The sequence below is a fragment of the Melanostigma gelatinosum genome, assembly GCF_949748355.1.
Source record: "Melanostigma gelatinosum genome assembly, chromosome: 15".
Classification (NCBI taxonomy): domain Eukaryota; kingdom Metazoa; phylum Chordata; class Actinopteri; order Perciformes; family Zoarcidae; genus Melanostigma; species Melanostigma gelatinosum.
In genome coordinates, this window is record NC_136648.1 from 2,378,206 (window position 1) to 2,390,954 (window position 12,749).

The 12,749-nt window shown below is 43.5% G+C and overlaps 1 protein-coding gene and 1 pseudogene across 2 annotated transcripts in view; both read right to left on the reverse strand.

The window, feature by feature from the left end:
• stard3nl (STARD3 N-terminal like) overlaps positions 1 to 4,737 on the reverse strand; it is a 33,067-nt gene extending 28,330 nt beyond the window's left edge. Inside the window, exon 1 of the mRNA XM_079285225.1 lies at positions 4,677 to 4,737. The gene's annotated coding sequence lies outside the window, so the exon portion shown is untranslated. The remainder of the gene's footprint in view (positions 1 to 4,676) is intronic.
• On the reverse strand, positions 903 to 7,604 carry LOC306789732 (annotated as a pseudogene). The gene is made up of 2 exons: positions 5,951 to 7,604; positions 903 to 3,336 (listed from the first exon to the last, which is right to left on the reverse strand). The product of its transcript is annotated as an uncharacterized misc_RNA (transcript).
• Between the last annotated feature and the right edge of the window lie 5,145 nt (positions 7,605 to 12,749).

Consider the following 12,749-nt stretch of genomic DNA (forward strand, 5'->3'; position numbering starts at 1 on the left):
GTCAAAACCTAACCTGGCATTTACCAAGAGCACGGATCCAGAAGAGGGAAGCTGCCATAACCGACGCGACTGGTGGGAGCGCCCGGGGTCAGGGTGGCCCCTCGACCGAGTGCACTCAGACCGGAGGAAGCAGGGTAGACGTCGGGAGTAACGGCAGTTAGCAGAGCCAGGAGAGTTCCCTCGCAAGAACACCAGCTCGACAATCTTTTAACAGAGAGCTGAGTCAGTAAGTAGCCCCGTATCGGGCCAGAAGTACCCCAGGATCTAACAAGCTGTACGGAACACAGTAGTCTCTTCACAGCACTAATGGACCTCTGTGGTCCGTGAGCATACACAAGAACACGTTCTGACAAAACAGTAACTTAAACAAAACAAGGTAATGAACACACTATCTCTGCCAAGGCACAATCCTCTTACTCTGAGATGACTTTGTTGCGGTCGATGTGGTTCTTGGTTGAACTCTGGATTCCCTCGGAGGTTAAATACATTTTTCTTCCTTACGACCGGCAAATGTCGACTTGATTGGAAAGAGAATTTGTCCTTCTCTTTCTCTGAAGAATGCGTTTTCTTCCTTTTGCAGGAAGGCTTCTATTATTCAGTGTGAGTTTTGATGAAAACTCACACTTAGGTGCAACTTAACGTCTCCTGGAGATTGATGTTATCTTAAACCCAAATCAGGCTTTTGACTGCTCTGCAGGCCCTGCAAGCCCCTTTGTTCAGAGCACATGGTCAAATCCCAACACTACTCTTCTGCTCTAAACATGAACTCTGAACTTTGTGGTGTTACAGGAGGGAAACTGCCTCAGTTCTACTCTCATATCAGTGTGACATTTAGTCCATCAGCTTGGTATGAAACCCTGGAATGAAGAGGAGAAGAAAAGACTTTGTTCATGTTGGTTTATTCATCATGTGAAGCTTCAGTAAAGTCTGTTCAATGACTCTTGTTCAATGATTTCATCTTCACATTCACTTCATCCACACAATCAGTGAGTTTGAGCAGAATGTCAGCATGTAAAAGAGAAGAATGGAAGATCTCCTTATTGATTATGATCAGGATCATTACACTTCTACAATACCTCACAACAACAACAACATTTGGTTTGGACAAACAAGTCAATGTGACCATAGATTTCTTTACAAATGTCCACAAAGAGAACAAAGTGTGGAGGATAAAGGAGGTCTGCCGCTTTCTCTCTTAAGACCCAAGAGAACAAACAACATACTAATTCATCAATACTAATATTCATCAGACATTTAGAGCTCAGAGAAGTTTAAATGTTCATGCAGAGAAACGTCAGTTCAGGTAAACAAACATCATCATGAGCAGTGATAGCCTCCATGGCTAAACAGACACAGGAAGGAGCTCCACCTGAAGACATTCAAACATTTACACAACAACTGATGACAAGATGTCAGAGTACCGCCCACAATGTTTGACTGACAGCTGATCTCTGTGCAGTGAAGAAACGCCACAACAATCAGCTGTCAGCAACAAACATGGAGACAAAATTAGTTCAAACTGAGAGTTTAACCCTTAAAGCACTTCTGTCTACTTCAGTTTACACAACTCAGCACTGGTTCCAAACGTCAAAGGCAATAGTCCAGCATAGAGAGGCTGAGTGAATGTGGTCTGGACTCTGTGGAGGAGAGTCATGGTTTCAGAGACGCTGTAGAAGGACAGAATACCTGCACTGTGATCCAGGTACACTCCTACTCTGGAGGACCAAGGACCTGAAACGGGAGTTTGGACACCATTGTAAAAAAATGTAAAACTCTTTCTGTCACATAATAATGCCCAAGATTTGTCATTCCATCCAAATCTACATTCCGCCCAGTCCCCTTTTCTGCTGATATTCTTGTATGAGACTGCCACATCACCTCCTCTTCCTCTCCACTTCACCTCCCAGTAACAACGTCCAGTCAGACTCTCTCTACTCAGGACCTGATGACATTTAGTGAATTTGTCTGGGTGAATAGAATGAGACTGTTGTAGATGCATTAATGTTGCTTTGCTGTTCCCATCAGATAATAACACTTTTGTGAATGCTGTGTTTGGATCCAGTGTGATTTCACGTGAATATTTTAAGAACTCAGCTCTGGTCTTGGGCTCTGGTTGTGGCAGTAAAACATCCACTTCAGTCACCATCAGTGAGATGTACGTCCATTTCTCTCTCAGGACGTCCTGTAGTTCATCTCTGACTTCTGACACAGCCGCTGTCACGTCCTCAAAGTAGCTCATAGGACGGATCTTGATGCTGGATGCGTCTGTAGACTCACTGAGTGGTGACAGTGAGGGGTAGTTGTGTAGAAACTGGTTGTGATCCTCTGTGTGTGAGAGCTGCTGCAGCTCAGCGTCGTTCCTCTTCAGCTCAGAGATCTCCTGCTCCAGCTTCTCCTGAAGCTCTTTGACTCGACTCACTTCACTTTTCTGCTGAGATCTGACCTGCTGCTTCACATCGGAGCTTCTTTTCTCCATGTGACGGATCAGCTCAGTGATCTCCTGCTCCAGCTGCTCCTGAAGCTCTTTGACTCGACTCACTTCAGTTCTCTGCTGGGATCTGACCTGCTGCTTCACATCAGAGCTTCTTTCCTCCATGAGACGGATCAGCTCAGTGAAGATCTTCTCATTGTCCCCCACTGCTTTATCAGCAGAGAGATTCATTTTCTCCTCCTCCTGTTGAAGCAGCTTCACGTCTTTCTCTCTGTCCTGGATTCTCTGCTGGATGTTTAGTCGACTCACCTCCAGCTCTCTCTGCCTCTCAGTCCTTTCTGCTGCAGCTGAGACTGTGTCGTGGCCTTTGTGTTGATCCATTAAGCAGAGATAACAGATACACTGCTGATCAGTACGACAGAAGATCTTCATCACCTCATCGTGACGAGAGCAGATGTTCTCCTGGAGCTTGTTGGAGGGGTCCACCAGCTTGTGTTTTTTAAAGGCAGGAGATTTAAAATGAGGCTGAAGGTGTTTCTCACAGTAAGAGACCAGACAGACCAGACAGGACTTGAACGCTTTCCGTTTCCTAGTGCAGACATCACAGGACACATCTTCAGGTCCAGCATAGCAGTGATCAGCAGGAGCAGCTTGGAGTCCAGTCTTCATCAGCTCCTCCACTAAATCTGCTAACATGGTGTTTTTCACCAGGACAGGCCTCGGTGTGAAGGTCTGCCTGCACTGAGGGCAGCTGTGGAGTTTCTTCTTATCCCAGTGTGTTTTAATACAGTTCATGCAGTAGTTGTGTCCACAGGGAATAGTCACCGGATCCTTCAGTAGATCCAGACAGATGCAACAAGAGCAGACTTCCTTGTCTAGTTTAATTATTTTCGGATCCATATCGACTTGTCACAGTGACTTGACAGAGTTTCTCTAGACTGGCTGGCTTAACTCAAACTCTCTGCCTCTTGTTCCTGTTCTTCACTGAATGGGGCTCCTCCTGTCCTATCAGATGTTGGTTAGACCCATATTCACTCTTGCATATCAGTGAGGGGGAGGGAACAAGACGACAAGGTCCTGCATTCCAGCAGGAGGGGTTTTCTCTTAAAGGGACAGTAAATGTTTCTGTCTTTTTTAACATGCAGTGAAGATTAGAACAAAAATAAAATCGTGTATTCACTCTTGGCGTTCTTTCACAAGTAGCTATGTCCACAGGGAATAGTCACCGGATCCTTCAGGAGATCAGATGCAACAAGAGAAGGTCTCCTGGTCCACATGAACTCCTTCCTGAGCCGTTTTCTCCTCGTGGCAGAGACTGTGTGAGCGTGCTGTGTTTCACTGCAGGAAGAAGAAGAGGGAGGAGTTAACCAGCTTTCATGTGATTGGACAGCAGCAAAGTGGTGAGGGGGGCAGTAATGACGTTACACCATTGGTCGGTCGCTCCCTCCTCATTGGCTGTTGCTATTTCATAATGAAAAGTAAAGTACAAAAACATCAAAATATACTCAGAATACCAAAAGTAAAAGTACTCACAATGCAGAATGGCAGATTTCAATATTATAAATATAAGTATTGCTGCATTTATTTATTAATCACTTAAATGTTGTACCTGTTAACGTGGAGCTAATTACGTTATATGCTGCCAGGTAGATTAACCTATAATAATATATCATAATTGATCAGGGGAATTATATTATGTCTCCATAATCTAAATCTACAAAGATGTCAAATAAATGTGGACTACAAAGAATAATACTTGCTTCTGGAATGAAGTTGAGTCGAAGGTGTTAGCATGATATAGAAATACTCCAATAAAGCACAAGTACCTCGATATTTGATGTAGTACTTGTGTACATGTACTTACTGCTAATGTCTTATTAAATCTGCACTCGGGGCAATTTCTCTGCATCACTTTAGCAACTTGACATTTCAGATTTTAAGATAAAAACTGCAGCAGGAAACGCAAAGAGCCCGAGACAGAGAGGTCAGCAACAACAGCAGCACCACTGTGGATTCATGAGCATGTTTGAGCCCACTAGCCCGACGTACGAGCACAATAATGAACATAACAAAGTGAGATACGAGGACAAGAACCGACCAGCTGCACCAAGGATGACATAATAAAGAGCAGAGGTGTTTACCAACGGCTCGTGTAACGTTAACGGAGCAACTAAGCTAGCTCGTTAGCTTGAAGTCACGTCTTTGAAACGGTTGTTTATTTAAAAGTCTCCATTTGAGTCCTTACCGGTCAAACTCGCTCCTTCAACGGGTTTAGATTGTACCGAACAGCAGGTTTCAGCTTCAACGCTGCAGACGAGTCATCGGTTTCCTCTTCTGTGAGCTCGCGCTGAAAGTTGGTAGCAGGAATATGAAGAGGGGGAAAAGAATACCCGGACGCAAAGGATTCTGGGTTGTGAAGTCTATGGATGGTCCAACGGCTTCTGGGTCCCCCTGGTGGTGAAGTTGGAGAGCTGCAGCTTTTGACAGGATGTTATTCATTTATGTATTTATTTATTCCTCTAATTAATATATTTGGCACATACTGTACATGTTGGCATCAATGTTTTTAAAAATAGAAAAATAAAACACAACACACCACAAAGGCATGACTGTATAATAGTGGTTGAAGGTTTATTATATATATTCTAAATTTGGCACCTTTGAGTATGCTTCCAAACTTTTGCTAACAGTAAATTTTTGTCCTTTTGTTTGATTTCATTTATTTTCCAGGAACAGTGCTCATTAATCAACATTTCAGTGACCACCTTAATGGAAATGAGTTAGCTACGGAGCTAATTCTCATATGTAGTCCCTAAGCAGGTAGATACACATTAGTGGCCTCATGTTATGAATATAATGTTGCAACAAGCACTCTAAACACTTTTTAATGTAAGTTTCAGGAGGAAAACTCTCTTCTCTCTTATGAGTTTCATATTTTCTCCATCAGCTTTGTATGAAACCCTGGAATGAAGACAAGAAGAAAATACTTTGTTCATGTTTGTTTATTCATCATGTAAACATTCAGTTTGTTCACACCATCAGTAAAGTCTGTTAAATGACTCTTGATCAGTTAGAGATTCATTCACAAATGCACACAAAGAGAACGAAACATCTCGGATAAATGAAGGTCTGGTGTTTTCTCTTTTAAGATTCATGCAGTGGAAGAGAAACAACAAAATAAAAGCATCAACACAAATATTCATCAAACATTTAGAGCTCAGAGAAGTTTAAATGTTCATGCAGAGAAATGTCAGTTCAGGTAAACAATCATCATCATGAGCAGTGATAGCCTCCATGGCTAAACAGACACAGGAAGGAGCTCCACCTGAAGACATTCAAACATTTACACAACAACTGATGACAAGATGTCAGAGTACCGCCCACAATGTTTGACTGACAGCTGATCTCTGTGCAGTGAAGAAACGCCACAACAATCAGCTGTCAGCAACAAACATGGAGACAAAATGAGTTCAAACACAGAGTTTAACCCTTAAAGCACTTCTGTCTACTTCAGTTCACACAACTCAGCACTGGTTCCAAACGTCAAAGGCAATAGTCCAGCATAGAGAGGCTGAGTGAATGTGGTCTGGACTCTGTGGAGGAGAGTCATGGTTTCAGAGACGCTGTAGAAGGACAGAATACCTGCACTGTGATCCAGGTACACTCCTACTCTGGAGGACTGAGGACCTGAGACGGGAGTTTGGACTTTGTTGTACAAAAATGTAAAACTCTTTTTGTTACATCTTAATGTCCAAGATTTGTCATTCCATCCAAATGCACATTTAGCCCCTGTTCTGCTGATATCCTTGTATGCGACTGCCACATCAACTCCTGCTCCTCTACACGCCACCTCCCAGTATCAACGTCCAGTCAGACTCTCTCTACTCAGGACCTGAAAACATCCAGTGAATCTGTCTGGGTGACTAGAATAAGACTGTTGTTGACTCATAACTGTTGCTTTCTTGTTCCCATCAGATAATAACAGCAGTGTGTTTGCTGTGTTTGGATCCAGAGTGATTTCACGTGAATATTTTAGGAATCCAGCTCTGGTCTTGGGCTCTGGTTGTGGCAGTAAAACATCCACTTCAGTCACCATCAGTGAGATGTTTGTCCATTTCTCTCTCAGAACGTCCTGTAGTTTATCTCTGACTTCTGACACAGCCGCTGTCACGTCCTCAAAGTAGCTCAGAGGACGGATCTTGATGCTGGATGAGACTGTAGACTCACTGAGTGGTGACAGTGAGGGGTAGTTGTGTAGAAACTGGTTGTGATCCTCTGTGTGTGAGAGCTGCTGCAGCTCAGCGTTGTTCCTCTTCAGCTCAGTGATCTCCTGCTCCAGCTTCTCCTGAAGCTCTTTGACTCGACTCACTTCAGTTCTCTTCTGGGATCTGACCTGCTGCTTCACATCAGAGCTTCTCTTCTCCATGAGACGGATCAGATCAGTGAAGGTCTTCTCATTGTCCTCCACTGCTTTATCAGCAGAGAGATTGATGTTCTCCTCCTCCTGTTGAAGCAGCTTCACGTCTTTCTCTCTGTCCTGGATTCTCTTCTGGATGTTTAGTCGACTCACCTCCAGCTCTCTCTGCCTCTCAGTGATTTCTGCTGCAGCTGAGACTGTGTCGTGGCCTTTGTGTTCATCCATTAAGCAGAGATAACAGATACACTGCTGATCAGTACGACAGAAGATCTTCATCACCTCATCGTGACGAGAGCAGATGTTCTCCTGGAGCTTGTTGGAGGGGTCCACCAGCTTGTGATTCTCAAAGGCAGGAGATTTAAAATGAGGCTGAAGGTGTTTCTCACAGTAAGAGACCAGACAGACCAGACAGGACTTGAAGGCTTTCAGTTTCCTCCCAGTGCAGAAATCACAGGACACATCTTCAGGTCCAGCATAGCAGTGATCAGCAGGAGCAGCTTGGAGTCCAGTCTTCTTCAGCTCCTCCACTAAATCTGCTAACATGGTGTTTTTCACCAGGACAGGCCTCGGTGTGAAGGTCTGCCTACACTGAGGGCAGCTGTGGAGTTTCTTCTCCTTCTCTCCATCCCAGTGTGTTTTAATACAGTTCATGCAGTAGCTGTGTCCACAGGGAATAGTCACCGGATCCTTCAGTGGATCCAGACAGATGCAACAAGAGAAGGTCTCCTGGTCCAGCCGAACTCCTTTCTGCGCCATTTTCTTCTCCTCGTGTGAGAGTTGCACTCAACAGAAACAGAAGTCTGTTTCTGCCTGCAGAATTTATGAATGTAAATATGAAGCACATAGCACACTCATGGGTCAGAACTGTAGATTCCTGTCTGACTACAATGAAGGAAAAGTCTGAAGAAACATTGACTGAACTGCCACTGGGAGGCGATAGCGTTCCACTGACACCGAAGTGGAGAAACGTGTGTTCACACACCTTTGATCTTTCTGTGTATTTGTGTGTTAGATGTAAACAGTGATGACTGAAGCTGATTATCTGCTCAGATTTTTTATTTTTTTTATGTGTATTATATTGAAATGAACAACTGTAATCCTGTTTCATGTGTAGATGTTGTATTGATTCATTCTGTGGCATTCAGTTAAAGGTTTACTCCCCACAGTACTGGGCTTTGATTTCCAGTGATGGAAGAAATATTCAGATGTAAAGAAGAGAAATGCATTTGCTGAATCACAAATTAGTTTCATGCGTGTGTTATTAAAATCTATACAGACGTCTATCTCATTCTTTTTATTTTCTCTCATCAGTAAAACAAACTTTATGAGTGAACTTTAGCCTTTCATGTCAGAGTCAATGTTTTAAGTAGACATTTATCAGAACAAAAGCAACGTTCAGGCTCCCTCACGTGGCTAAAAGGTGAACTGCAGATATAAATGTTAAATAAAAGTGAAGACACTCCCCCTGATACATTGTCCTGGGTCCAACCTGTGGGTCCCGACCCGGTGTTTCTCGGAAAGTGAGGCCTCGATAATGTTGCTGAAATGTTTCAAACAGCGAGAGGAGGAGTTTAAATTAAATTACAAATTCAACTTTGTGATTTTTCAAAGACAGATTCTGACTCAACGACAGAGGAAAGACTGTTTCCTCTGTCTGTCGGTAGTGAAGTGACAGAGAAAGTCACAGCTACGCTCTCATAACTTCTTATTCTTGCTTGGCACTGTGACCAGCATCAACATCCAGATGTTGATGCTGGTCGTACCTCTGGAGTCCTCTGCCTGAACCTGAAAGCTTGCAGACGTTGTTTCATCTGAACTAAGCAGGCTCTGACTCTTCTCCACTTACTGCTCATCTCTCATCCACTCTGAGCTGCTCCAGAATCCCCACTGGTGGATCGGATTTCCTTTGTAGTCGGCGCTGCCTCTTTGTAGTGTCGACAGGCCGAACCCGAGTGTGGCAGTGAAGCAGCCTTTTTCGTGTCCAATAAATCCATCAGACGCGTCACTGTTAGTGAAGTCGCCGGTGTGATGTTAAATCCAGATCTGATAAAATGTTTCCGTCATTATTTAGCAAAGCACAAAGGTTTTTCCACAACCTCACACCTCCTTTAAAAGTCCACCAGAAACATTTCAAACTCTTTTCTTTTCTGTTCACTTTGACTTTTTTCCCTGACACATCAACGGATTCAATGTTTTAACTGCAGATGATCCGGTTCGTCCGCTGGTTCCCAACCTTGGGGTCGGGTCACAAGATCAGTCTGAGGGGTCGAGAGGTGGTTAACTGCTCATTGTTAGCGGGGACGTTGTGTTCTACATTGAGGGGGCATGAATGTCACATTCACAGGCGTCACAAATATAATCTATAACAACAACTTCTGGATCTCTCAGATCCACGTAGAGAATCAAAAAAGTACATTTCCCTCTGAGTAGAAGTATAAAGAAGCTGAGAATATTCAACTCCAACACCCCCCCCCCCCACACACACTTTATTTTACTTACATACATGTTTTATCTAAGGCCACTCGTGTCTGTTATTCTACAGACACGAAGGAAAGAAGAGGAAAAAGCTGTCAAGAGCTGTCGCTGGATTGCCAAAGCTAAAAGTCCAGTCAGTTTCACTACAGAGTGCAAATGAGGAGCATTGCTGCTGTATTTCACACGTGCGACAGGGATGAGAGTTACAGTAGCCATTACACAAAGAGATAAAACATGAAAACAAGCGTCTACATGAAGTTCGTGTTTTCCCTTTTGCAAAATAAAGAATTGCAGTCGTGTGGTCGTGACCCCGCAGCAGTGATGAGCCATGTGTCGCCGAGGTTTTTTAATGTTTAAGCAATGAGCTGATTTCAAATTCAATTGCATTCGTCTTCAGATTTCTTTATTCATATTCATAGCAGCACGCGTGCTCTGTGTTAGTGCACATCTGCCTCATTCGTGCTGTTGCACACGTTCACACCGAGGAGCTGAACAATTAATGCGCTGAGGAATCAAACAAACTCGCGCCAGGTTTGATTAAAGTCGGGTTCAAACTGCAGAGGGCGACCATCAATCTGTCAGCCGACTTTGCACCTTAGGTGTTCATTCTCTGCCTGCCACGAGCATTTATTCGGCCAATGACAACCTCTAGAAGGTGGCAGTGGATTGTTATCAACAATAAATAAAATCTGGACATTAGAAACTACAATTAATGGCAGAGCTGTTTTTCCGGTTGAAGATGTTCCTTTTTATCATGTTTACTCATGATGAAGGAATAAATGAAAACACAAGAGGCTTAAATGTTTCAATTTCAAATAGAATCTGCAATTAAAAATGAGAACCATCAAAGACATAAAGTCGTGCAGTAGTTAAAATACAGGGTTACATTTTAAAATCATATACATGCGGCAGAAGTGTACAGTAAAGATGTATCAAGTGTAATGTAAAAGTATATGAAGGTTAAAGTTTTCATGATGAGCTCAAGAGTTCAAAGCAACAGAAGGAAGACATGTGACTTCTGTCTCAATGAAGTGGTGATTTGCTTTGATGTTGGCCTCTGTCAGACAGTAATGGAGAGAGAAACAGTAGAATGCACAAATGTAACACAGGCCTGTGAACCAAATATTCCCACATGAAGGTCCAGCGTTTGGCTTCATGGCATCCCAGCCCTTTAATCAGCTCATCAGCAGAGCACACACAGCAACCTGCAGAGGCCCTGCACTGCGCCCGTTAATGGCAGTTAGTGTCTCGTTCTCAGAGAATGCGGGTTAAAGGTCAGTGACCTGTAAACGTTACATGCTCTCTTTACATCCTTTTGCTCGGTGTGGAAACAATAACCGTCACGACAGAGAACCATGGTTGAGTTGGGTTTTAGACACTGGGTACAAACAACGTACAATCTCTTGTGAAGCGTGACCCATACTCTCTGTTTAGACCCCTATAGCAAGTGGAACGTCTTTATTAGTCATGACAGGTTGCAGGATATCAAGAATTCCTCACGGGCACCAAACTGCAACGTGACTGGACTTGCAAGAGGAGCCTGAAATGCATCGACGTACCATCTCTATGCAGACGACATGCTCTCGGAGTAAAGATACGAAAAGTTGTTGTTTTTCTCTCACACTCACACACACACACACACACACACACACACACACACACACACACACACACACACACACACACACACACACACACACACACACACACACACACACACACACACACACACACACACACACACACACACACAGTACGCAGGAAGCCAGCTGAATTTAATCCCAGGATCCCTGTTGTTGTGGTGACAGAGTGCAGCATGTTTTCATTGTTTAAAACAGCGTTTCTGTCCAGAACTGATTGTTAAGAGTCGTTTCAGTAAAAGTCTCCATCCATACTACTACGCCTGAAAACGAAGGACTGATGACCCCACTGGACACGGGAATTGTCGCAGCACATGAAGAAGTATTATAAAATGCAAAAAGCACCATCGAGACAATTCTCTGCCACTGCGCCACCGTGTGGTACAGCAGCTGTACTGCAGAGAACCGGAGAGACTAAAACGACGTCGGCAACGTTTTCAGACGACTCCGTTTACCGGGTTCTAAAACGCTTGAGAAGTGTGGACGGTAAGCGTAACTACTTTTATCTTCCTTTCCTTCCTTTCTTTTATTTAATTCATGAGCATGATTCACGAAGAAACGATTGCAGGTTAAAAATCACAGCTGGAGATGGAGATGGCGTCTGTGCTGCTGCACGGGTGGACATGCGGATCATTTGAGGTCAACACCGCCCTGCTGCAACCATCAGACACTATGAATAATAAAATGAGATTCATTTCATGTAAAGACCTGCCTGAGAGCAAAGAAAAGTCAAATAAAGCCAAACTTACAGTGTGATCTTATCAGGAAACTCAGTTAGGTTGTGCAAGAAAAACTCTTCGATAGGTTTAAGAACAAATGTTTTTTGGGTTGAAATAACTACGGATGTGCCGTAACTAGTTACACAGTTTATGTGAAAGAGGAGAACACACAAAGACAGACGGAGCTCGTCTGGTCCATTAATAGCCAACATGAAAGATTTCCCTCTCAAATCACCGCCTGGAATAAACTCATTTCAGTCATTTGTTTTGTCCCTGATTGTGTTTATCTGCTCAGCGCATTGATGTCATCGCTGCTTTCTCACAGCATGTTGCTGCTCGTCGGAATGTCACTTCAACGTTTCAACGTGTGAATGGTTGACAAAGATAATGTAATGAGCGACTGTTCATAATGTGTTCGTTCCACCCTGTTTTTATATGCATTCATGTCATCCACATCTGCTGCTCTGGAAAACTCTTAACGATGATCCTTTTCTTTTTTTTTTACTATTCTTATTATCTATCATGAAATACAAAAATGTTATGTTCACGGCTGTAAATCAGATCCAAAAATTGCCCCATTTCCATTATGATGGAGCCACCGAAAGCAGAGTAACGGCAAGATTAAATTGCGGAACAGAAAACACGAAGGCCGCTTCACAGACTTTAAAGGGCTTTAAAGTCTTACCGCTGACTTTCTTGAGAGCTTTCTGTCCGTCGATTTTTATTTGCTGTCAGGCAGCTCCCAGGGAGCGTCCATCATCAAAGGAAAAGAACGATTATTCAATGTGTGACAGCGACAGTGAGCGGTGATGAGCAACCTCTGGTTCTGAAAACTGAAGACAAGTGTCTTCATTTGACATTCTCTCTAGTGTCCACCAGGGGGCGACTCCTCTGGTTGTATAGAAGTCTATGAGAAAATGACTCTACTACATTATGGTCCATTTAGAGTCACACAGACCATAAAGCAGGGGATGCTTTAGGGCGGGGCTACACGGTGATTGACAGGTGTCTTCACAGATATTTAACCGATGCCTTTAACATACACAGATTAAAGTAAGTACATTTCT